This window comes from Psammomys obesus, unplaced genomic scaffold (genome assembly GCF_907164565.1).
Source record: "Psammomys obesus unplaced genomic scaffold, mPsaObe1.curated_primary_1811, whole genome shotgun sequence".
Taxonomy (NCBI): Eukaryota; Metazoa; Chordata; class Mammalia; order Rodentia; family Muridae; genus Psammomys; species Psammomys obesus.
Genome location: NW_026585698.1, coordinates 6,876,328 through 6,902,756, shown reverse-complemented (window position 1 = coordinate 6,902,756; position 26,429 = coordinate 6,876,328).

The window sequence follows — 26,429 nt, the reverse complement described above, 5'->3', positions numbered from 1 at the left end:
AGTCAGTCTGCCAGGGACACGGGTGGGTCAACCCGAAGCTTTCCTCCATCTCACACTCTCCGTGCCTGTCCCTTTGTACTCGTTTCTTATTTTGCCTTCTGAACAAATTGCTAATGAACCCGAGAATGACTATGAAAGATTTTGTTTTAAACACTCCTACAGTGTACAACAGACGAAAGGTACAGACACCAAAGCTGGTGACGCTGCAGAATGGAAATGCGCCGGTGCCGAAATGGAGACCACAGTCGCCACACGGTCGGAGCAGGTGAAGCTTGAGAATCCACCTTGAAGCGCGGCTTAGACTTCAATCGACCAACCAAAAGGCTTGAAGCCGCTGGTGCTAGCGGAGCCATGGGGCCCGCAAGGTCGTGATGAAAATAATCCAGGGAACAAGATGTCTGAATGGTGTTCTCTGTTCTCTCTTAGTTTAGTTTTAGATGGCGTCTCAGGTAGCGCAGGCTGGCCTGAAGCTCGGTGTGTAACAAGCAGTTTCCGGTCCTCCTGCTTCCGCCGTCCAAGCGCTGGGATTATAAACTTCCACCAACCATGCCTGGTGTGGGGTCAAACCCAGGGCTTCCTCAACACTAAGCAGACACTATCGACTGAACGATCGCCTCAACCCTAAGGCAAGGAAAGAAAGGATCACAGGCATAATTCCGTTTTAGAGCGATTGACCAGCAAGCTCTTGGGAAGATGGGATGGAGGAGAAGGAGAAAGAGGAGGGATGGGGCAGAGGAGAGAGAGAGAGAGAGAGAGAGAGAGAGAGAGAGAGAGAGAGAGAGAAGGAGAGGGCAAGAGGGAAAAACGCATATTGCCCAGTGTACTAGAGTGAAGGAGGCACCTAGTGAGGTGGAGCTGGAGAGATGGCTCGGCAGTTGTGAGCACTAGCCTCTATTACTGAGGACCCTGGTTCGATTCCCAACACCAGCATGGTGGTTACAACTGTCTGTAACTCCAATTTTAAGGGATCTGACACCCACTTCAGGCCTCTGTTACACACTCATGATGCTCAGACATACATGTAGATGAAACACCTATAAGCATAAAATAAAGTATGTGCCCCTATGTAGGCATGTTCGCATGAACGTGTCGTATCCCCTGAAGCTGGAGTTACGTATGATTATGTGCTTCTCAATGTGGGCTCTGGAGACCAAACTCATGCCCAGTGTAAGAGCAGTAGGTATTCTTGGATGAGGGGCCAGCCGTCAAGGCCCCTGTTTTTCACTCCCTCCACTGCTGCCTGTAGATCCAAATACTAATAATGTTGCGATGATAGCCCTAGCCATCAGAAAGCAGGCGTAGAGCCTCCAACGAATCACAAAGGCCACTAGGAACCGCCCTTCATGGTCCAGATGAGAAAGCAGAAGCCAGACGTGTGCTGGTGACAGGGCATATGTCATAAAAATCTCTTCAGGGTCTCTTGACCCTCTTTGAACACTATTTGTACACTTTTATTGTCTCTAGACATTAAATTCTAAACAAATAAGGTGGGAGCAAATTCTGTTCCTGAGTCTACTTAACAAGAAAATTGGACTCAACCAACTTTGCCGGCTAGCAGAGGCCTTGCCTTCTTTTCCATTGTCTGCTCTACAGCCTGTTCCTAGCAGGCTCCATGGAGTGCTGCCATGAAGGAGACGGATGAGTCACAGGTGATAAACTGCACTCAGTGAAAAGTACCTGCTCTCACATCTGGGTTCCTCCACCGCACCCCCAGGAATAGCAGGCCAGCACACAGTCCACTTTTCCCTTAACTCACTGAGTCTCCTCAGTTTCACCAAATGAAGGCCCATCCTTACTCAGGTCTAGGAGACCAAATGCCAGGAAGCAATTGCAGGTGCTTCATAAATATCCGTTGACTGACTGAGCTTGCACCAATCAAAGGCAATGGTTTTCCTGGTGCTCTCATTTATGAGGAGATGGGGAAATAGCACCCACCCACGCCTATCTCACGGAGAGGCCCAGAAAATGAGAGAGACAATGGAGATCAGATCCTTGGAAGGGAAGGACGGTGTGTCTCATTAATATTAAGCATCGAGACAGAGCACCTGGTCGCTAAGGAGCCACTCTTGCCCATTGAGAAATGTACCAGGCTGATTTTTAATCTAAATATGGCCTCATTCCCCAGGTCACTCCACCTAAGCTTTACAACTCTTTACCAAAACTCCCCACCCAGTTGCTTTCCTGAGGTCAGACCTGGCCCTGGGTAAGGTCACTTTCAGGGTGGCTAATCTACTTACTTTTCGTTTTCTGACTGTGTTTCCCTTTCCTCAGACCCTCCAGAGGATATGGCACATTCTGCAAGACAAGGTGGGGAAGAAGCTTTCTTGTCTTTCCTAGAACCCTTCTAGAAGGTTCGGGTATGCCTAATCAACCTCTGGGTGAGAAGGCACAGCAAAAGACACCGGACAGAAGTGTCCAGGCTTCCATCACTGGTTAAAGAAGAAAGAACTGGCATCTCTCAAATTTTAACTCTTTGTGATCCTCACCGACACCCCACGAGGCATCTATACTTGCATTCCTGATACTATTACATGATGTATCTTTCTTTTCATTCTTTTTTTTTCCTTCTTTTTTCTTTCTTGGTGGTGGGGGGGGGTTGTTCGAGACAGGGTTTCTCTGTCTAGCCTTGGCTGTCCTGGAACTCACTCTGTAGACCAGGGTGGCCTTGAACTCAGAAATCTGCCTGCCTCTGCCTCTCCAGTGCTGGGATTAATGGCATGTGCCACTAGGCCCAGCTATGATGTTTCTTTTCAAGATATAATATTTTTTGTTTATGTTTTATGTGTGTGGGTGGGTCCCACAGCACATATGTGTGGAGGTCAGAGGACAGCTTTCAGGAGTCAGCTTTTTCCTTCCAAAGACAAAACTGAAGTCCTTGGGTCTGGCAGCAAGCTTTCACCCACTGACCGATCTCACTGGGCCTCTGGGTATATCTTAGTACTATTTTATAAAATCAAGCAAAATATATGACTTAGTTAAGGAACGAGTCTAGAACTGGGTTTTTTCAGCTGTCCTTTACTTTCTTAATCACTTCCTAGGATGAGGTCTGTTTTGATGGTTCTCATTCTTGACCAAGAAGTATCACCAGCACTTGGAAGGTGTGTTCAAAGACTGCTGGGCCTCGTGGGCCCAGCAATTTGCATTTTTAACAAGTTCCCAGGTGATGCCTGTCCAAAAACTGCCCTTGTGAACCTCTACTGTATCATACCTGAGGACCGCAAGGAATCCAGGCTGCCTTATACAGGCCAGTTCAGCCACTTAAAATTCCTCGTGCTCTTCCCACTTTTCTCAAGCTCATTCTTAATCAATGGTCGGGTTTACTCACAGTTTTCTTAAGCAACACCGTGGTAATCTATGACACTGATGGATATCTCCGTCTGCAGAGGATAATCTTTCTATCAGGCAGTCAGTCTAGACAGGAACTTTATTATTACACTATTACTCTCTTCTTATAGAGATACTTACTGCCATAGGTTCGTATCTTACTTTCTACCTAGCAGATAAGCACTGCCAGCTCTATTTTGTTCACCATTGCTGTTCACTGTTACAGACTTAGTGGTTTGTGTTTTTTTCCCCATTTTTTATTCGTTATTAATTATACTTTATTCACTTTGTATCCCCTCTATGGTTTCCTCCCTCCTCCTGTCCCAATCCCTCCCTTCCTCCACTCTCTGCATGCATGCCCCTCCCCAAGTCCACTGGTAGAGGTGGTCTTCTTTTCCTTCCTTCTGATCCTAGTCAATTAGGTCTCATCAGGAATGGCTGCATTGTCTTCTTCTGTGGCCTGGTAATGCTGCTCCCCCATCAGGGGGAGGTAATTAAAGAGCAGGCCAATCAGCTCATGTCAGAGACAGTCCCTGTTCCTATTACTATGGAACCCACTTGGACCCTGAACTGTCATGGGCTACATCTGTGCAGGGGTCTTAGGTTATCTCCATGCATGGTCCTTGGATCCATACTTATCACCCTGCACAAAACTAAAGTCCAAGTGGATCAAAGACCTCAATATAAAACCAGATACACTAAACCGCTTAGAAGAAAAGGTGGTTTGTGTTTGTTTGTTTGTTTGTTTGTTTGTTTGTTTGTTTTCTGAATCCCCAATGAGCTTTCTGAGAGAAAAACAAAAACAAAAACAAAACAGAACTATGCACCTTGGCATGACTATATTGCCACAGTTGAACCCGGAGCCTGGGGCATGCCCTGAGTGCCTGAGTGCATTGGCATGGCTGTCTCCAACCCAGTGCAGTAACTCAGGAACTATATGTTGGGAGAGGAAATGGATGAAAACCCCTTTCAGCATTCTTGCTCCTACATCGGCTACTGCATTCCTAATCCCACTGTGGAGGTTCCTTTCACAACAGTTTGCAATTGTCCTGGAGTTTATGAGCATGCTTCCTTGCGCATCTAAACCTATATTGTTCCTGCCTCGAAATGTGTACATGTCCACATTCCCCAACGGTGCTCACACGAAGGCTCCTGTAGAAGCCCTTGTGCTTTCCAGTCATTCCCAGTGACTTGTTCCAGCCATGACTGTGACTCATCCTCTCATCACTCCCATACAACCGAGGGGAAGCACACAACCAAGTCCCATTCAAGGTCAGGGCTAAAGGGACAAAGGTGTCGGGCATGAAATGGGTGACCCTGGCTAGCAAGATGTGCCCGAGGCTCCCAGTCTCTTCCAAGATTTCTACATTGCTCTAAACACGCACCTCTTTGCCAGATGTTTACCCCATCTTTCAAGTGGAAGCAAGTCCTTTCAATTAGGCTCATCAGGGGAAACCCGCTCCAGCTCTCTGATGAAGGAATGGCCCAACCAGTTTGCCTAAAATAAGAATTGACGTCGTGATTGTCTGGATTCTGAAGCTGTTCTGACAGCATTTTCTAGCTGGCTAATGTCCCACCAGTAATGACCTGGAATAGAAAAACAAAGGCCCTTCTCATTTTGTTTGCCAACCACAGAAGGCTGTCTAAGGCCTGGGTGAGAAGGGCCCTCTCGGCACGTTTACCTCACTCTTGAGTTGACTTTTCTCTACTTAAATATTTTATTGAGTTCTTACGTGGTGGTACACGTGTATGCGACACACACACACACAAGCACTCTCTCACACATACACACAAGCATGCGCACACACACACACACACACACACTGTATCTCCAAGTCTCTACAAGTGCCCCAGAAAACAAGCCAGTATTTGTACCATGGAACAGGTCGCCCTGATATCTCCAGCCAGGCTTTGTTTTCACTTCGTGGAAGAAATGAGCCACTGAAGGAAAAAAAAAAATAGATTTTAAAAATCGCACTTGGAATTTAGGTGCTAACTTGTCTTTGTTCCCAATTTCATAATCAGATTTCAAGTCTATACTAGCGTTTTAATGGCGCCACATCTGTGCAGTTCCTTTGAAATTTTCATAGTCTCATTAATTAAAGGACTGAGGAACACAACAGGTGAGAGGAAAAAAGGTCATTCGAGAACGAAACTGCTGGGGTGCAGCGTGTTTAATTGGCTGTACCTTCCAGGTATTCCTCCCGTGTGGAGAGGTGTTCCAGACTGGCTGGTGAGGCTCTGATCTAAAGCCTGCTGTGATACCTTTTCCAGGTTCTCTAGAATTTGAGAGAGAAAACCTCAAACTTCAGAGAGATTTCCTGGTTCAACTGGGAACCGGTAATGAGTAATCAAGGCAAGCCAACGAACGTGTAGACAGTAGCTGTTCTGTCAAACTCGCCACAAAGGGAACCCAGGGCTTCCATGCCCTGGCAGACTTAGAAATATCTGAGTCATTTGCCTGTCTCTTCCCAGCCACACACATTTCTAGAACAGGAGAGGAATGTTAGAATCTCAGCCTGCGTCGCCTCAAACTAGTTTTGAAAATTATGACCAAGGTCTGGATAGATGGCTCCGCAATTAAGAGCGCTTCCTGCTAGGATCCGAGTTCAATCCTCAGCACCTATGTCAGGTGGTCAACAACCCCTGTACCTCCTTCTGCAGGAGATCCAAGGCCCTCTTCAGGCCCCATGAGGACCCACACAAATGTGGATCTCTGTCTCCCTCTTTCTTCCTCTCTCTCTCTCTCTCTCTCTCTAGCTCACTTGCTCACTCTCCTTCCCCTTCCCTTTCTCTCCTCCTCCCTCCCCCCCACCTACCTACACACACAAAAACACATTTTTTTTTTTAATCAAAAAAAGAATTATGGGGGGGAGGGTGGGACCGGGAGGGGAGGAGGGAGAGGCTTATGGGGGGATACAAAATGAATAAAGTGTAATTAATAAAAGTTAAATAAAAAATTTAAAAAAAAAGAATTATAACCAAACCAATACCTTACAGGACAGCATGATGGGTAATCTTGATTGTCAGTCTGACAGGATTTATAATCACCATGGAAACAAATCAACAGTCTCTAGGGCATGTCTATGAGAATTTATCATCTATCTATCTATCTATCTATCTATCTATCTATCATCTATCTGTCTATCTATTTTTGTTAGGCTAATTGAGATGGGAAGACCAGGCCTAAATGTAGGCAGCACCACTCCACTGGGATCCCAGACTGAAGAAAAGGAACAAAGGGAGGTGAACAGCAGCCCTGCTTCACGACGGGGCTCAGTGCAACCAACTCCTCAATGCTCCTTCTGCCAGGACTTCCCCACAAACTGTGAAGAGAGCTCTCCTTCCTTAAACTGCTTCTTGTCACAGCGGTGACACACGTGACAGAGGTGGAGAGAGCAATGGGGCGCATCTTTACATGAGCTCAATTTCCCCCTTCTTACGTCAAGGACAGAGCCTGGAAACGTAGGTATTTTCAGAAGAGAGTCATAAAAGGCTAACAGGTGTGGCAGACAGGTGTGAGAAGCGGTGCAGCTTTACCTCCCAGCTTTTGGAGACATCATAATAATGAGACACAGGCCGTTTCCAGCTCACGTCAGCAGTAGAAACACAGAACCTGGTGGTAAGTGGCAGTCAATGTGCCGGGAACTGTGGGACCATATGGAACCCACCCAGCGGTGGCATATCAGGTATTGCCAAGCTAGAATCTATGATCCAAAGACAAGACACTTTGAGAGAAGCTGAAATCTGAACTGTCTTCATGTTGGCAAGTCATTCTGGGTTCTATTTGCTTGTTTGCTTAAGAAACGCTGGCCCTATGAACACAGTGTGGAGCAAAATACAAACAAACAAAAACAAGGTAACAAGCAATAAATCAGGGCTGGGCCTGAGGCTTCAGATGGAGCTTTGTTGGTAGAATTCTCACCCAGCCCCGAGGTAGGAGGTGGAGCGGGTCCTGGGTTCAGTCTCCACTACGGGATAAACTAGGTATAGAGGTGAACACATGGAATCCCAGCATTCAGGAGGTTGAAGTAAGAGATTCAGAAGGTCATCATCAGCCGCAAAGAAAGTTTGAGACCAGCCTGGTACACATGAGACCCTCCCTCAAAGAAACAATCAATAATCCAAAAATGATTCAAACAGACAGTGTTGTGCCACACGATTTTAATCCCAATTCTTAGGACATAGAGGAAAGCAGATCTCTGTGAATTCCAGGACAGGCTGGTCTACACAGAGAAATCCAGGACAGCCAGGCTACAGAGAAAGGCCCTATCTCCGATAAATGGATAGATAGATAGATAGATAGATAGATAGATAGATAGATAGATAGATAGATAGATAGATAGATAGATAAACAGATTCAAATGGAGTGTGACACTATACCTAGCACCTAAAAAAAAAAATGCTGTGTGCAAGCTCTGCCTAAGGTCTTGAGATGGTTCTCTTTGCATCTTCCTCCCCTGCATTCCCTGTCTGAGCCTTCAGCCTTCATTCCCCCACACCTGCCCTTCATCTCAGGCCAGTTACTGGTACACAACTTGAGCCAGCCAGATGGCTCGACAGGTAAAGCTGCTTTCTGCCAAACCTGATGACCTGAGTTTGATCCTCAGAACTCGCAGTGAACGAAGAGAACCAACTCCTGCAAGGTTTTTTCTGATCTCCACACATCAGCCATGGTACATGCTTTCCCCTAACCCACATGAAGCAAACAACTAAATACATAAATGTCTTTTTTTTTTTAAGAAAAGGAAAAGCAAAAGATACCTCCTTAGACACTTATTCACTTCATTCTTTGTGTATCTGAAGATACTGAGACCCAAAAAGATTCAGTGATTTGGAGCAGTTAGAAATCACCACCAGACAGAAATTGGGTCTCGAACCCAAGCCTTTAGTTTCGATATGGATTTATTCGCCTCTCTAACAACATAGCTTGTATGACTAGAGCAAACTATAGGAGTGAAAACTGTGTAAGCAAGAGAGAATTTCCTCTCAGACGGCTCCACACCATTGCTCCTGCTGTTACAGTTATTACTCCTGTGAATTCACTTAGAAAGGGAAAAGACCCCACCGTTCCTCTGCGGCAGCCTGCAGTGGCATGCAGGTCTGCATCTATACAGCATAGCTCGGCACCACGCACTTTCTCCCCCTGAAACTCAGTCAGGAGATGACAGCATCTCCCTCTCAGGAAAAGGCAGTTCAGTAATCTCTGTTGACAGACTCTTCCAAGGAAGGCTTATGCGTGGCTCACAGCCACTGGCTCTCAAAGTTATGGGGTGGACTCAGTCCCGGATATTTTAGCCTAAGAAAACAAGTTCCACTCAACTCCCCCAAATCCCCACAACATAAGAGCATGGTGTTGCACAAAACGCAAGGCACCACGATGGCTCGCTCTAGATTTCAGTTTCTCAGCTGTGGCCTGACAGGCTTGAACGAGAGATCTCTAAGAAGCTTCTTAGCATTTTAGCACCTCCTGCATTTACCGCAGGTGGTGGAAGTTGATTTGATATGTTCTGATAACACACACACACACACACACACACACACACACACAGCGTCTTTAAAGGTTTTCATATCGTATTGACTTAATTGAGTAAGCAGTTAAGAATATATCTTAACCAGATATAAGCCGGTTGCTTTTCATTGTCACTGTTGTTGTTATTTTACGTTTATATTGTTTCACATTCTAAACTTTAGAACATATTTCTGATGATTTTTTACAAAGCTCTTTCACCACCTATGTCTCCATTTTGACAGTTCAGTAAACACACGCATCGAAGATTGTTTTCGACCATCTATTAAGTGACAATAGCAAAAGGGAAGGAAACTCTTGCAATTCCTCAGCTTTGGTCTCCACAGGGAGACCTTTTATACTTCTTAAAGTCTTTGGCTTTCTCCTGTCAAAGCAAGCATCCTAAGGAAAGGAGGAAATTATGGCAGACACTAGAAAGTCCACACGCGGCACCTCTGCCCATCTCTCTACATTTCCACATCTTGTGCCGCTTCTGGAACAATGAGTTGAAGATTGATGCTTTCAGGGATAATGAAGCCTGGGGCCACTTTTAAGGCGTGTACCCGTCAGTTCCCGTTCCTTCTCTGCATGGGCTGAGAGATGGGAGAAAATCAGCAGATTTCTGTGTGTTAATGTTCAACTAGTACAGTGATGGCTATAAAGCACGGGGCCGACAAGAGTGGCTTGACAGGCCCGCCCTTCCAGCCCATTGAAGTAGGCCTGTACTTGCCCTGTAAGGCCCCTTGTCTAATTAGCTACTGAGCTGTTCCCTGGCTCCCCGTGCCTGACGGGAGACTTCCTCGGGAAAAGTCTTGTCACCAAGCATGATGAAGTGGGGCTTGATTGTGCTACAAGATGTCCTGTAGTTGCAGGCCAGACTGCTGAGAGTAATCATCGACTTTGCAGATTCCAGCCAGCGCCAGGGCTCATCTGCCAGCACAGGGGCTTTGCAGATGTCAGCAGGCAAGATCGCTGGCTGCTGGAAGAACACAAGGAATGGCTTTGTTTACATTTGTTTCTAAGGACCAGGCATGCTTGAGAGAGTGGGGAACTGTCTTCGAGTTACGATTCCTCGTGGCATCCTCCTAGGAGAGAAAACACCAGAATGCATCTTCTGCTGGTGACCAACCTGGAGAAGCCACGTGATGACTGGTTACGTGTCTCACTTCTCTCTGTTCAGCCAGTTCTTTGGGCCACCTAGTCACACCCCCGACTGTGTCTCTGGGAAACTTACTGAGGTTGAGTTGCTCCCTTCGTTTATAAACAGAGGAGAGTATGTGCCCATTCTCATTAGCTGAAACTAACAGTGATGGCAACGATGACATTGTGATGTCTGTCACTGTGCTACAAGAACGCCTGCCTGTCAGCTCCGTTCATGCAGCGATTCACCACGGATTCGCAGACGGTACACCAGCGATAAGAGTTTCTGCCAGCGATAAGGGTGTTCCGATGCAGTCTTGCTAGGTGGGTGTAAGATTTGCCGGGGTCTTCTCTCACTCCGTCACTGAACATCACCATCCTTCTGTGGCGACAAAAGCTGTTCCAAGCAGTACTTTCAAAGACAAAGGTGTAGGTCCCAGCAGAATAAACACTGTCACCACCCTGCAAATATGATTCAACCCAGAAAGCATTACCACCTGTCAAAATGCATATTTCAGTTCAGGAAACACAAGTTAAGAGTACTTAAGGGCTGGGGAGATGGTTTGGTGGATGAACGCACTTGCTGTACAAATCTGAGGACTTGAGTTCAAACCCCAGACCACACTGAAAGTCGGAGCATTTCAAATCATAGAGTTCCCGTGAGGACATGGGAGGATGCCCAGAAGCTTGAGGACCAGCTCGCCTGCCATACACAGTGAAAAATCAACACAATCTGTCTCAAACAAGGCAAAGGCAAGAACTGGTGTCCAAGGTTGTTCTCTGACCACCACCATATCAAAACAGTTACATTTCAGAGGTACAAGAGAGAGCGCCTGTGGTGGTAGCTCTGGGAGAGTGAGATAGGAGGATCTTGAATACTGATATTTACATAGAGACATCCCTGCTTCCTGAGAGGAGCCTGAAACACAGAGCTGAACCGGAAGCAGACTCTAGACAGGTCCCCAGCGTCCAAGCTGCACGCCTTTCCTCACCAAAATGTGGTGTCTTCCAGGACTCTGAAGCGCTCAACCTAAACCACTCATGAAACTTGTCAGAGCTCCAGTTTGACATCGTCCTCCTGTTGGCCTGCGGCTGATGGAAGCTTTTTTAAACGACGGGCAACAAAGGAGAACAAGGCTCGTTTCAAAAAATTACTCAGTAATTTAAATAGACATGAGGATATTATAAATTATAAATTAAATTATAAATTAAAATTATAAATTTTCTGTGGGGGGGGAAATCAGATTTTATGTGAGAGAAACAAGGCACAGAATGGTATGTAGAATATCTATGCATGGAACATGGAATAAAATTCTGGGGTTATATGTCTCAACTAACAAAGGTGCTGTAAACAAATTTCTTTAGAATGACAGGAGAGAGGAGCTCAGAGCTGTCAAGAGGAAAAAACTGTAAATTTTCATTTTTACTTAACTTCAGTGCTGTTTGAATTTTCTATAGTGAGCATTTTGTCTTGCTAGTTTTCAGTGTTCTGATATTATTTTTTAGTGTGTGTGTGTGTGTGTGTGTGTGTGTGTGTGTGTGTGTGTGTGTATACCCCATGAGGTACTGTGGTGTGCATACACTGTATGGAGTATGGAGGTCAGGAGAGAACTCTGTAGAGTCGGCCCTCGGCTTCCACCTTGACGCGGGCTCAGGCTGACACAGCACACCTTCAGGCACCTTTAGCACGGTTTCACAGGGATGTTACCTCTACAGGTACACACTTTCATCTGCTTCAGTTTATTAGCCACGGTCCTTTGTCATCCTAAGCATCTCCTTTCTGAAAAACTTGTGGAAACAAAAAGATAGCTGAGTATCTTAGCACTCACGTGTAGCCCTAACACCTAACACTGGGAGGCTGACGGGAGAGGAGCTGTGGGGTGCAGGAGTTTGAGATTCCCCTGAGCAGCACAATAGGACTCCTCCCCAAGATAGATAGATAGATAGATAGATAGATAGATAGATAGATAGATAGATAGATAGATAGATAAACAGCAACAAAGAAACATTAGGCATGTGCAGTTACCAAATTCAAGTCAAGGTATGCTCCAGCTCCATTGTTATGGCTCAGTAACAATGCATAAATCTTTCCCATCAGGCACATCTCTAACACAGATACTGTTGTAGAATATTGATTGGGTTTCTAAAAACGTTCTATACAAGAAACAAAATAGAAAGATGTCAATATGCTGGGGTTACCTTGATTCATGTATAAGCCTGTATAAAGTAAAAACTCACTTCTGTAGCAGATCAACTCTGTATTTAAAAATGGTCCCAGAACTCTGCTCTTCAAGAGCAGGGACTACTCTTGCACACACTGAAGCTCACAACCGTTTGCAGCTCGACTTCCAGGGCATATGCCTCCCTCTTCTTGCCTCTGTGGCCACTAAGCACATACGTGATGCACCTGCCCACAAGCTGGCAAACACTCGTACACCAAACAAAGCTAAAAGAAACATAAATTTTTAATTCCATCGCCTTAAATATCGACAGCTGTAGTCTCCAAACCATGTATGGCAGCCAATGGGGGAACAAATGAGGGTGTGAGCACACTTCCCAGTAGCATTATTTCCTAATTGTGCTTTCACTATCTTTTAGAGAATGGTAATTATTTCCCGTTAAGAAACGTCTAGCTGAGCACTGCGGTACAAGCCTGTAATCCCAGCACTTGGGAGGAGGAGGAGGATCGGGAGTTACCTTTGGCTGCATGAGTAGCCTGGACTACATGAAACCATTGTCTTTGAAAAAAAAGAAAATGTAGTGAGATGGCTCAGTGGGTGAACGTGCATCCCACCAAGACTGACAACCTAAGCTCAATTTCAGGAACCTTGATTCAAGGTGGAAGGAAAGAATAGGCCTCTAGAAAGTGTCCTCTGACCTACACACACACACACACACACACACACGCACGCACGCACGCACGCACGCTCACACACCCCATAAAGATATGTAAGAAAAATTAAATATCAAACAATAAATATACTTTAATTAGACTTTATGTTTGACAATTAAAAATTTAAAGTTTTTTAAATTTTAGTTCAAATTTTCTCAAAGCAGCAATAAAGACAAATGCAAACTGTTGTGGTACTTACATAGGGAAATCATGAGAAGACACAGCCAAGCCGTCGCTTGCACTAATAACAACTAGGTAGCCGTCATTTTTAAAAACAATGTCACAAAAGCTATTTCGAGGCTGTCATGCTCAAGAATAATTAGTTTCCATCAAAACAACAGATTATCTGTTCGTGTTGTCCAGTGGGTCATTACGATGAACAACCAATACAGATAAATGATATCTAATCTCTCGTGCTCTTCTATCGGGCTGATGGATGCTTATAACATCTCCGATATTATAAGGTAGAAAAATTATGCTGACATTTAGAAGCAAACGCACAGAAAGATAAAACTAAGTACAACACAGGCCCCACACTACTGGGGGGGGGGGGGGCTATCTGAAGACAAATAGAACTGAAAACAGAATGGCAATTAGAACCGAGGGAGAATTATAGCAACAATGACTATACCTTGTGGGTGGTAGGCAGGTCAATTAATTATATGAGAAAAAGGGGGACCCAGGCATTTCCGCAAGACACATTAGTAAGAGAGATATTGACTTAAGCATCTTTGAAATTCTATGCCCTAAAAGAAGACAAAGGGGTTTCCCTGGCATTGATCGGCTCTCAGATCAGGCTGACTTTAATGAGAAATGGCTGGGCCACAAATGATACCAAGAGCATGCAATCGCTTACAGCTCGTACGTACTGGGCTCCGCAGATTACAGCTCTTCCATGTGGTCCATATGCATGCTGTGCTTATCGGGTAATATTGGAAAGTGCCCGTTTCGTTCATCCTACATCTGAAAGAGCAATTTGGGCCGCTCAACTTTGAGTTCACCCCAGTAGTATCCATCCCTTGGAGGAAAACCCGTGAGCAAGGGCAAATCTCTGAAAGTGAAACAAGGACACCTGTGGGTTACTGGTTCCGAGATCTGGAAAATGGTACTATTCAAGCTCTTTCTGACTCATAGGTCAACTTCAGCTGAGTCTTTCTGCTTCTGGCAGAAATGAGGGCTCTTGTGGCCTCACTGAGTGCGGATGGCAACAGGCCTCCTCTTAGTCCACTCGCCGTTCTACTTCCCAGAGCTGCAGAGATGGCTCAGCAGTTAAGAGCGCTTGTTCCTCCTGTGGACAACTCAGGTTTAGTTCTCAGCACCCGCATCAGGAGGCCCACAACTACCTGTAACTCCAGCTGCGCTGGATCTGATGCCCTCTTCTGGTCTCCATGCACACATGCATATCCACTCACACAGGAAAACTAAAAAACAAAAACAAAAACAAAACCTAAAGAAAAAAAAAAAAAAGGTGGGAGAGAAATTTCTACTCACCACCATTTTCCCTCCCAACTTCAATGCTGCTGAAATCTTTGTTACAGATAAGAGCTTGTTAGGGTTCTTTTTCTTCTTAAAACCTGCAATTTTCCAGGAATATATTCTAGATTTCCTTCCATTAACAGGCAAACAACTACAAGAATATGTATGTTTTCTCTGCAAATGCAAATGAAGAACCCTGGATGGGATGATCAGAAAGAGAGAGAGTAAGGGAATCCAAATAATAAATGCTGTTTGGTTAATGGTATTGTGGGAGTCGGTACTGAGGTCCTAGTTTGTATAGCTATGTCGTAGCTATTTAAGATGTCACCATTCCGGGGGGGGGGGAGATAGGGATGCTGTAGTGTGCTATTTCATGTTTACAACTATTCTATAACTCAAAAAATATTTCAAAATAAAAAGTTAATCAAATAAATAAATAAAAGAGCTCTCAGGAATCAGTCCCCTCTACTCTAATCACACTTAGGGATTAATGGTTTTCAGATGTGGTGGTGCCGACATGGTCCCAGAATTTGTGACACTGGAGCAGGACAATCTCCAGTTCACTGCCAGTTTGAACTGTGCAGTAAGATCCTGTCACAAAACTAATTGATCACATTAAACTAAAAACATTAAACTAATGGTTAAACTGTGGAGTCATTCCTTGGTATGAGTATAGCAGCCCACTACAAAAAATCTCAATGACAAGACTGAAGATTATCAAAAATGAATTGTAGGTTTGTGAATGTTACACAAATAAACACACACACACATATTTATATGGGACACCTGGCAATGTGACTGGAAACCTTAGTTGTCCCAACGGGGAGGTGTGATGACCATACAACAAATAAAGGCCACACATGATACCAACTATCCCACCATGCACAGTAAAGCTCTACTGCAGGGAACCACCCAACCCAAAGTGTCAGTCATCCTGAGGCTGAGAAAGATAGCTTAAAGTAACTGTAATTATAACCAAAAGAGACAGAAATGAATGTGGGAAGCCCTGAGCCATGCCTTCATTTTGGACCACAATGAAACTGGCTGTTCTGACAAGAAACGAGTAGTCAGAGTGTAGCAGCCACCACAAGCTAGCTTCTCCAGGCCAAAATCACATGGCAGCCCCCCTCTTCCAAGACTGCCCAAAACGTCTCCTTCTAATATCCAAATCTGCTTTCCTTGTGTTTCAATCCAGCTCAAACCAACTCTGATTTTGGGAATTCTTATAGCTATGTCTTAACGTTTATTCACATAAAATGCCCCAAATTCATTGAAGTTGTAAAGATTATTTTTTTGAAATGCTTACAATATGTACTACCTTTTACCTGGATCTTGGTAAATATAGACTTTTATTTACTGGGGTTTTTTGTTTTGTTTTGTTTTGATGGCATAACGTATGACTGATGTAGCCTTATTTCATTGAGTCAGCGCTTTAACACACTCAAGCTATGAACTTCCACTACCTCTGCAAACACACAGATCTTCTTAAGTGGTTGGAAAGCCTTAAGACATCTGCTCTGGTTTCCTTTCTGTGGCTGTGGGGAAATCACCCTGACAAAAAGCAGCTTCAGGGGAGAGTGGGTTTATTTTAGCTCACAATTCCTAGTTACAACTCATCACTACAGGAAAATCACAGCTGCAAGAGCATGAGAGGGATGGTCACACTGCATCCACAGTAGAGTAGAGAGAATTGAATGCGTGCATGTGTGGAGAGCTGGCTCCCTCTACTTTTACACAGTCTGTCCCTCAAACCATGGAATAGTATCACTCACTTTCAAGCTGGGTCTTCTCATAGTCTTTCAAGCAATCAGGGCAATCCCTACAGACATGCCCATAGCCCAGCCAGATGTAAACAATCATTTAAGACTCTTTCCCCCAGGGATTCCATATTGGGTCAAGTTGGCAATGAAAACTAACCTTCCCAACAGCTTATTTCTTTGTTCAGCCCAGCACCAAGAAGAGTACTATTACCCCAGGGTTGACACTAGAAAGAGTAACAATTGTAGCATTTTTGTTGCACCACCCCCAACTGTCTGTCTCTGAAGAACTCGATGAGGTAGTATTATTTACTGTGGCCCCAGACAACAGCCAGGCAAGCAAGCGCAACACATGCTCAGGGTCAGCTCACCAGCTGCTGACAGAGCAGAATAAGAGATCCGAGTATTTTCGTTTCACGGCCCAGGCTCCCAACTTCTTTCTGGCTTTGGAAACATGAGGGAAACGCCAAGAACCAATTTAGGATAGAAGGGACTGATCATTGATGCTCTTCAGACACACCCCATATGTGCTTTTATTTAATGCTTATCTCCAATAACCGGGGCTTTAGGGGAGGCAACCGAAAATTGTCTGTTTACAATTTTAAGCCAAATACAAATTTTAAGCAAATACTTCAACCATAAGCCAAGGACATCTAAAAAATACGCTTTCAACGTCATGTGTCTGTGTGTGTATGTGCATATATGATGTATACATGTGGTGTGTATGCATCTGTGGTGTGAGTGTGAATGCCTTGTGCACATGTGTGGAGGCCAAAAGAAGACGTCCAGTGTCCTGTTCTGTCTCTTTCTGCCTTATTCCCGTGAGACAGTCTCTCACTGAACACGGAGCCTGCCTGAGAGCCAGCACACCCTAGGGATTGTGCTTTTGCCTCACCTCACAATGCTGGAGGTTTTGTGTGATGCTTTTTCACGTGGATGCTGGGGATTTGAACTCGGGTCCCCACGCTTGCACACCAAGCAAAGGGCTACCTCCCCAGCCCTTAGCAGAGCCTTGTTAACACTAAGGAAAATGTTCCCTTTTCTCTTCTTTCCTCTCTCATGATCTCAGAACAATCTTAGGATTCACGTTAAGGGAAGAATTTATTTTAAAAGTTTGCTGCAAAATACATAATTTTATGAGCATTCTTCATACAAGAATCCTGTGAGACCTCAAATTAAAAGTAATTAAACTTGTGGCTGGCTAGGTCTAGGGGAAAAAACTGGCACTATTATTCTGCTAAATGGACCTGGTATTAAACTGTCCCCCAATTCTTAGCTTTATAATCACGGATCATTGCGTCTCTCAACCTTCGTCAGAGAAGCTTCTTTTTGCAATGAGTAGTAACTGAAACAGAGCCCAGCGGCAGGTCCACACACAGAGAGGAAGGGACTGAACTACTCAGCTCTAAATGAGACATCTACTTCACCACCCCAGGGCTCAGGGGTCGTCCTGGAAGAGGGGGACAAAGATCGCAAGCGCCAGAGAGGGCAGATGTCTTTAGTAAGACAGTATTTGTCAGAAACGACAGCACAGCGGTTGTGACTGCATAAGACCTGCGCGACGTGCAGCCAGCCGAACCCGCAGCATGGGTGATGGAGGGGTTGTTGAAGTCCCGCCCCTTGCTGAGGAGCCATTGGCCGTTGATGGCTCCTGGGTGATGGAGAACGAGTTTTCTTCGGGGATATGGGCCCTGGGAGGCTACCTACGGACAGTCAAACCGCCCTTTCACAGGGGCAGCGTATCAGACACATCACACTTAGGAAGTAGCAACAAAAATAATTTCCTCGTTGGGGGGAGGGGGTCACCACCACATGAGGGACTGTATTAGAGGGTCACAGCATTAGGAAGGTTGGGAGCCACTGTAACAGATGGTCCCCACAGTCGTGCACACTAACTGGACTCAGTGAGCATTAAATTTCAAAAGAGAGAGAGAGAGACAGAGAGAGGGACAGCTACATAGTGAGTCCCTGAGAGAGAGCGTGCACATGAAGTTGAGAGGTAAGATTAGGAATTGAGGGGAAAAGGATCCAAATATGCATTTATGCCTGTGTGCACACATATGCACCTATGAAGATTAAAAAATATGTATATTTAATACAAGGGACCGAGGAACTGTCAGATTGGGTTTCAACCAATGAACGAATTCTATTTTCCTTGCCTGTGTCTCAAATTCTGCCATCACTGCCTGCTTCCACAGGTAAACTCATTTCACAAGGCTGTGTACCTGGGATCCGTTTCCAGCTCCTCCTTCACTCGTGTATCTTCCCATCCTCCCCGGTCAGCCCCCACAGGCGTGAGGTTAGCTGCCAGCGCTCTTTGCTTGGACGCTCGGCTGTAGAGCAGCATTCTAAGGTTGAACGCTTATTTCTGTTTTGCTTGCTAACCAGCCGAACAGAGTGTTCATTCTGTTGTAAATGGAACTGCAATAACCTGGCCCTTCTGCAGAATTACTTCATTTAGGATTCCTCCCCACATACGTGAGTGGTTTTTTTTTTTCCAAAGAATGAGCATTGCTGTAGTAAGATTTCTCAATAGTTAAATATTGTAAAACAAACAAAACACACACACACTGAGCTGTTGAGCTTGAAAAAGAGTGGTTCTGACCACAGATAAAACAACCCCTACCTCTAAAGACTCCCTTATCCTTTCAACATGCTTTTGCAAACTGTGAATCAAAACTACTTTGAGATTTCATCTTACACAAGCCGGAATGGCCAAGATCAATAAAACAAATGACAGCTCGTGCTGATAAGGATGTGGGGTAAGGGGGACACTCATTCATTGCTGGTGGGACTGCAAACTGGTACATCCACTATGGAAACCAGTGTGGCGGTTTCTCAGGAAGCTGGGAATAGCTCTACCTCAAGATCTAGCTATACCACTCTTGGGCATATACCCAAAGGACTATACATCTTACTACAGAGACCCTTGTTGAACCATGTTTATTGCTGCTCTATTCATAAAAGCCAAAAATTAGAAACATCCCAGATGTCCCTTAACTGATTAGGAAAACAAATGGATAATGAAAATGGAAAATGAAACGTTATTCAGCTGTTCAAAAATTATGAAATTTGCAGGTATATGGATGGAGCTAGAAAAAAAAAATCATCCTGAGTGAGGTAACCCAGACCCAAAAAGTCAGCTGATATTGCATGTTTTATTTTATACGTGGATTTTAGCTTTTCAACCTTAGGTAGGCATGTTACAATCTGCATGACCACAAGAGGTTATCTAGAAAGGGACTAGAGAGGAGGGGAGAAAATTAAAATGAGTGAAATGCGTGTTCTTCAGGCTGTAAACCCATCCTGTCCTGGCAGAGATATCAACAGTTCCAGTGCACTCGAGAGACAATTTCGTGAGGTCCACCAATATGTTGCTTTTAAAAAAAAAAATCTATGTGTAGATGGTATGTATGCATGTACGCATGTACGGTAGCATGTAAGTGGGTGGGCACATGCGTGTTTGTGTGTATCTGTGTGTGTGAGAGAGAGAAAGAGGAGTCCTAGGGTCTATGTTGAGAGCCTCCCTGGATCTCATTCCCCCCATCCTGTTCACTGAATCACGCTCTCAGCAGTGCCCCATCTCCATCTTCTGAGCACTGGGATTACAGGCAGGCCACCACACCCACCTGGCATCTGGGTGGGCTCTGGGGACCCAGACTCCAGTTCTCACACCTGTACAGCCCATGCGCTATTCGCTGAGCCATCTCCCCAGCACCTGTGCGTGTTCCTTTAACAGGTGAAACAGGGTCTGTCAAAGGCGGGGGTCGGGGCTGGGATGCCATTAGATTCTTTATGTGACTCTTGACCTGGCTGCTCACAGGCACAGCGATGGCATCATCACATCTGCAAGCCCCAGTGAGTTCACCGAGCATTGAATAGGGGCCGTAATTGTTCTCCTGTAATGAGGCTGTGGACTCTGTTCTTGGCGTGACTCACTCTGAGTTTATTTAGAAGTTGAGGGTGGCTCCCCGTGTTCAGACAAATTGGACATTTTGCCACATCACCGCCATTACCACCACCACCCCCGACGTTGGGCTCCCTTCCAAAACATTCAGTGAAGATCCTCTGGAAGCACAAGCCACAGAGCTCTCTCTGAGTCACGAGGAGTGAACAGCAGTCAAGCCCACAACCCGGGTTCTCTCCACCCGACTTTACCAGCAAGGTTCATGACTTAAATTCATCCCAGCAGAACTTCTCGTGGTTTACATTTATTTATTTGTTTGTTTGTTTGTTTATTATGGTATGTGTGTGTATCAGCTTTTCCCTAGTCTCTTTCCAGACATAATAGTCATAGTAGAGGAGCCACTGCCATGGGACCCACACTATGGTTTGGAATGAGCCTCTTCTGTTATGGGTTCCTCCTATACGTTAAATATCAATCTTCAAACAGGCCTTGGCACCATCTCTCTGTGCCCTCCTGGTCTGCTTAAAGAAGCTATCTGTATCAAAACTCGGAAGGATCCGAGATGTCCTTCAGGAACACATCTACATTAGAATGTTATCCCATGTTTTGAAATAGAAGAGTTATCAGGCCCAGCTTGGTAGCACACATCTGCAGTCTATGCAAGAGAGGTGCTGAGGCAGGAAGATCATATGTCTGAGGCCAGATTGGGGTCCTGTCTCACCACCACTAACCCCCAAAACAAGAACTACCAAATAATGGAAAGAGATGAAAGGCCGTCATTAAGTGAAGGCAGCCAATCTGAAAAGGCTACAGGGCGTATGTTTCCAGCTACGGGACATGCTGGACAGGGCAGAGCTGTAGAGAAAAAAAAATGGGGTCATCAAAGGTTAAGAGGAAGAAAGGATGAGCGGTGGGTACAGAGGATTCCAGGGCAGTTGAACTACTCCGCATGTTACTCCAATGACGGACTTGTGGCATTGACACTGGTCCAGCGCAGCGAACACACAACAGCAAGAGTGACTCTAAAGCAAACCAGACACCAGGTGACGAGGGTCTCTATGTAGATTCATCAATGGTAGCAACTATCATTGCTCTTTTGTAGAATGGGGGAGGCTGTGGGGTGAATACAGGATATACAGGAAACCCATTTATCGTATATCTCCGTGAACTTAGAACTCCTTTAAAAACCCAGGTTTATTAGGGACTGTTGTGCGGATGGCTCAGTTAATAGAGCACTTGCCTTGTAAACCTAAAAGTTTGAAGTTGATACCTAGAACCCTTGTAAAAAAAAAAAAAATCAACTGTGGCGATGTAAGAGTGTAATCCTAGCACGGGGGCTGGATACAGAGACAGAGGGATCCCTGAGGCTCACTGGCCTAGCATAATTGGCGAGCTCCAGGCTGGAGAGAGACCCTGGTTCAAAAAACAAGGTGGACTTCACCTGAGAAATGACACCTGGGGTTTGACCTCTTACCTCCATATGCAAGCATATACCTGTGCCTCTCTCTCTCTCTCTCTCTCTCTCTCTCTCTCTCTCTCTCATACACAAACACACACACACATACATACACACATTTAAATCTATAAAACAACAACATTACATCCCCACCTCCTTCATTTGGTTGGCTCATTTCCATCAAGATGGTCACCTCTTAAGTAGATTGTCTGTGTCTACATTGTCTCCTCATCTTAACCTTGGGCCTCTTGAGAGCAAGGACCTAACGTCATTCCTCTTTGGAGCCTTATCCCCAAGCACAAGCACATATCAGAGGCTCCAAAAATATAAATTAAATGGACCCATGAGATGGCTCAGTGGATAAAGGCACCAAGTGGCAAGCCAGTCTGAATCTGGTTCCCATGACTCAGTGGTGGGAGAAAACTGACTCCTGGAGATTTCCCTCAGACCTCCACTTGCATGCTATGGCATGGTAGTAGACACACACACACTGAGAGAGAGTGAGAGAGAGAAAGAGAGTTTATTAAAGATTATTCAAAAACCATCAGTTAAATGAATATATGAGCAAGAAAGCCCTTTCCAATCCACCCTGGCTTGATGAAGAAAATATTTAGTTGGCTTCTGTAATTAGCCAATGTGGACAGGTGCACTCAAAGAGAACAGAAAGCCATCCAGTACATTCTACCGTATTCCAGAAGTCTACAGGATTGTTTCAGCGATAACCTAAGCATTAATAAGCCAAGCATTCTATAACTCAAAACAGAGTTAAAAGGAAAATAGCCCCTCTATGAATGCTGCTTTCAGCTCACACTCCATCATGATTAAAGACAAACTGATTAAGGACAAAAACCAAAGCTCTTGTTCAGACCAGGTGAACAGCTCCATCAAGTGCTCCTCCCCCCCTGCTCTCCGCCCACACACACAGAAGGGCCCAAACTACCAGGTTGTAGAGAAAGCCTCACTGTGGTTGCAGTCTTAGAGAAAAAAAGAAACTCCCCTGGCTCCAATTTATAGTCACAAAACAAAACCCGACTTTAGGGACATAAAGAGCGTATACATGGAGGAGAATAAAAAGTCGAGAGTTCCTTCGGCAAGCAGGCATCCGCCTAATGCACGGTTTGAAGGGAATAATTTGGAGCGAGGAGGTGGTACTCCCATGCAAGGCACGGACTACAGCTTTCCTCCCACCCCTCCAGGTAAGTGTTTTGAAAATGCCTCTGATTTAGGCCTGTCTAGCATACACAGGGATTCCTGAACAGGGCTTCGGGAAGAGTCTTGTCATAAGTCAGGGAGGAGGGTGACAATGAGCAGTGGAGAAGCAGGGGGCTCATTCCTGATCCCTCCTTTGTTGTTAACTGTCCATTTCTGCCTAGCCTTTCCCATCACCGCAAACCCTTAAAGACATGGTTGCTGAGAAAGTTCGGGGGTAGCACTAGAGGTCATCTCTTCACCCCGAACAGTGGCACCTTTCTTGGAGCTTTCTCTAAGGCTTCCAACTAAGAGTGTAACAGAAATCCTGGTGCGTAGAAGGCTCCAAACTCGGGTACACAAGAAGGACAGAAGGCAGGGCCTCTCACTCCAGGGAGGTAGGCATGTGGGCTGTGGGGTCCCGGCCTCTGGTGTAAGACTCTTTCCAGCCTCAAGTTCCAAAGCCATCTCCAAATAAGTTCATAAATGCCATTTATGAGCACAGCCACGCGACTTCAGGGAGCTCTTTCACCCTCTTCAAATTGCGCTACAAAATTGGACGCATCACGCAATTACTCTCTTTGCTCCAAATTCTAAAATAGTCCTCTTATGTACTACATTTTATATTGAAAAGAGGTCATTTCTTGCATATAAATGCCTCAGTATAAAAATATAAAGCAGGGCTGGTGGGACAGGAACAGAGCTCGCCACCCAGGCCTGATGCCCTGGGTTTGTAATGATGAAAGGAGAAGACAGACTCCTGGGAGTTCTCGTCTGACCTCCACAGGCGTACCAGCAGAATGAGAGTGGGGAAAAACTGCCAGGGTTGAGACGTTGTGCCCCACACACTGGCAGTCTCCAAAACCTAAGTTTTCAGCTTGGCGGAGGAAATAGTGAAATAAATGAATGGAAAGAAGTAGCCTGTCTGGAGAGATGAATGTGTTCTAGCCTCATTTCTGTTGCTGTGTCAAGGACCCTGATAAGAAGGAACAGAAGAGAAGAAAAGGAGTTAAGGAGAACCTGGGTTGCAGTCCACCATTTTGGGGACACAAATAGCTATCACATCATATCCGCAGTCGAGAGCAAAGAGAATAAACATGAATCTCTGCTTGATTGCTGCTCCTGCTTAGATATCTTTCTTCACACTTAGACAGTCTAGAGAATGGTGCCACCCACAGCGGAACAGGTCAGTTAACAGTGGAGACAGTACCCCACAAACATGCCCACAGGCCAGCCTGCTGTGGTCATTTCTCACTGAGACTACAGTTCCAAAGCCATCTCCATGATTCCTAGGTTGCATCAAGTTGACTGTTAAAGCTAAGCAGTGCAGGGAGTTGTTGGGATGGCCTAGGGGTTAAGAGCCCTCACTGCTCTTCCAGGGGACCTGAGTTCTATTCCCAACACCCACACAGCAGCTCATACCCACATGTAACTCCAGTTCCAGGGTATCCACTGTCTTTTTTTTTTTTTTTAATGACCTGTGAGGACACTGCACAGGCATATACGCAAGTAAAATACCCACACACATTAAATAAATTCTTAACAATAACAAAAAGAACTTAACCAACGTATAACATTTGGTTTTATAGCCAACTGGCCACTGCATTGGCTGGGGATGAAGAGGCTGAGGTTGGGTAGGGCACTGAAAAAGCAGAAGACAGAACTGAAGGCTGGTTATCCTTGCTATTTTAGTTACGCTCATCCAAAGAGCTCCTAGAAGTATAATTCTTAGAGTCATCCGGAATAACTTCTTGATAAACTAACACTTCTTTTCTTCTTGGGACTTTGTTATCAAACCATATAATCTGTTTAAAAGGGTGGGGATAGCCACTGCCGCTCAGAGCTGTCAGCTCCAAGCCAAGCCTTCATAATTCCACACAAAATTATTCATAATTTTTTTCAAAAGAAAAGGCGATGAGAAATGAGACAATATATTAGAGGAAATCAAATAAATTTACAATAAAAGATCATTAGGAAATGAAATCTTGTCAGCCTAGATAAATGGGCTTGATTATTACATTTAAGTCAAACTAAATTACTGTCCATGTATCTATTAAAGCATTTATAAGTGTCGAAAATGGAGATGTTCGGATAACAACCGTAGGTGTAAAATCAAAGTGATTTTGATGAGTTTAAGCAGTCTTCTACTGTGGAGGAGAAAGGAATTTTAAAAACCAAAGAAAAGTATGGAATTCCTTCTCATAGTTGGAAGGTGAAATTCAGCGGCATTTGTATAAGTAAACATGATAATCAGATGACTTTTACTTCAAATAACCAATTATGATATTTTAAAAGTTACTGACATCTTATATTCCTTTTTGAAAGAGTTAAGAGGAAACTATTGAGATAAAGTCAAGTTGTATAGCTAAAAGCAACACTTCCCTTTCTCTTTCCTTCTCTCCTTCCTCCTGTTTCATTATTACCAGCCAGGACTACATAAAAAGAGTATCCCAATGATACAGTGCTTACCTCACATCCGAAAGGACCTGAGTTCAATCCCCAATCATGCAATTGACTCGATTCCATAAGGTCAAACTCTATGATAAAAATTTCCATCCTAGATAGTGCATTCTTTTAATCCCAGCACTCAGAGGCAGTAGAGGCCAGCCTTATCTACAGAGTGAGTTCCAGGATAGCTAATGTTATGCACAGAAACCCTGTCTTAAAAAAAGAAAGAAAAGAAAAGAAAAAAATTGTTTGCTTCTTTTAAAAAGAAAAATGGATTGCCCATGCAATGGAATAGTTCAGACTTACTTCATATAATATAAAATTATATCTAGTGGGAAAAAGCATTTACCATTTCAAGTTAAAGACATTTACAAAAATAGTGTAGCCAACTTTGTGCAGTTAGCTTCTGAAAATGTGACTCAACCACCCATAGAATCTGGCAGACAGTACGCTGGTGTCTTCTCTGATACTGTACAAAAGTCTAAATAGTGAACCGTGTTTTCCCAGGTTTCCAGACACCTAGAGAAATTTGAGTGGCTTTCCAAGACCCTTGGATACTTTACTGATGCCTTACCAAGTACATGAATTCCTTTATAACTCACATGCAGCTGCACAGGTACACACACACACACACACACACTTCTCAAGTAATCTGTGAGTATGAGGGGGGACTGAAGGGACACTGAGTGCTTTCTTTGTAGGAAAAGAGGCACAGTATTGTCCTGGAGGGATGAAGGGTCAGCTTCTAGAACAGTCCCTGAGGTGAAAGATCTTATACATCCCTAGAGTCTTTATCAAAGCCCCACCTTGTCACTCCTGTTGCTAATGGAAGCCGGATAAGTCTTCCATCCCTCTTAACTCACGGTTGCCTTAAAAACTGTTGTTGTTTTTAACAGCCTGCCTGATGAAAATCAGTGAAGTAGGAGGGGGACAAGACAGATGGTTGAGGGGTGAATATATGTACATGGAAAGGTCTAAATGAAGCCCATTATTGTGTACAATTAGTGTCTTATATGATAATGTAATAAAATACTTCTAAAGCCTACAGGAAACAGAGTGGTGGTAACCAAGACAGTGGGACAGCGTTCACTCAGCGTTTTTGTGTTTTTCACTGTTCCTATAATGACAAATTTTAAGTACCAAATTCTTCAACCTACAGGCACTATGGCAAGAATCTCACTTCTGGCTCCCAGGGGGCTCTGGGTCTCCTTGGTGAGCCTTCTGTATGTAACATCACCCTATGCACTGCCAAGTTTCCTCCCTACCCCTCACTTCAGTGGTTGCTGTGTGTGTGTGTGTGTGTGTGTGTGTGTGTGTGTGTGTGTGTGTGT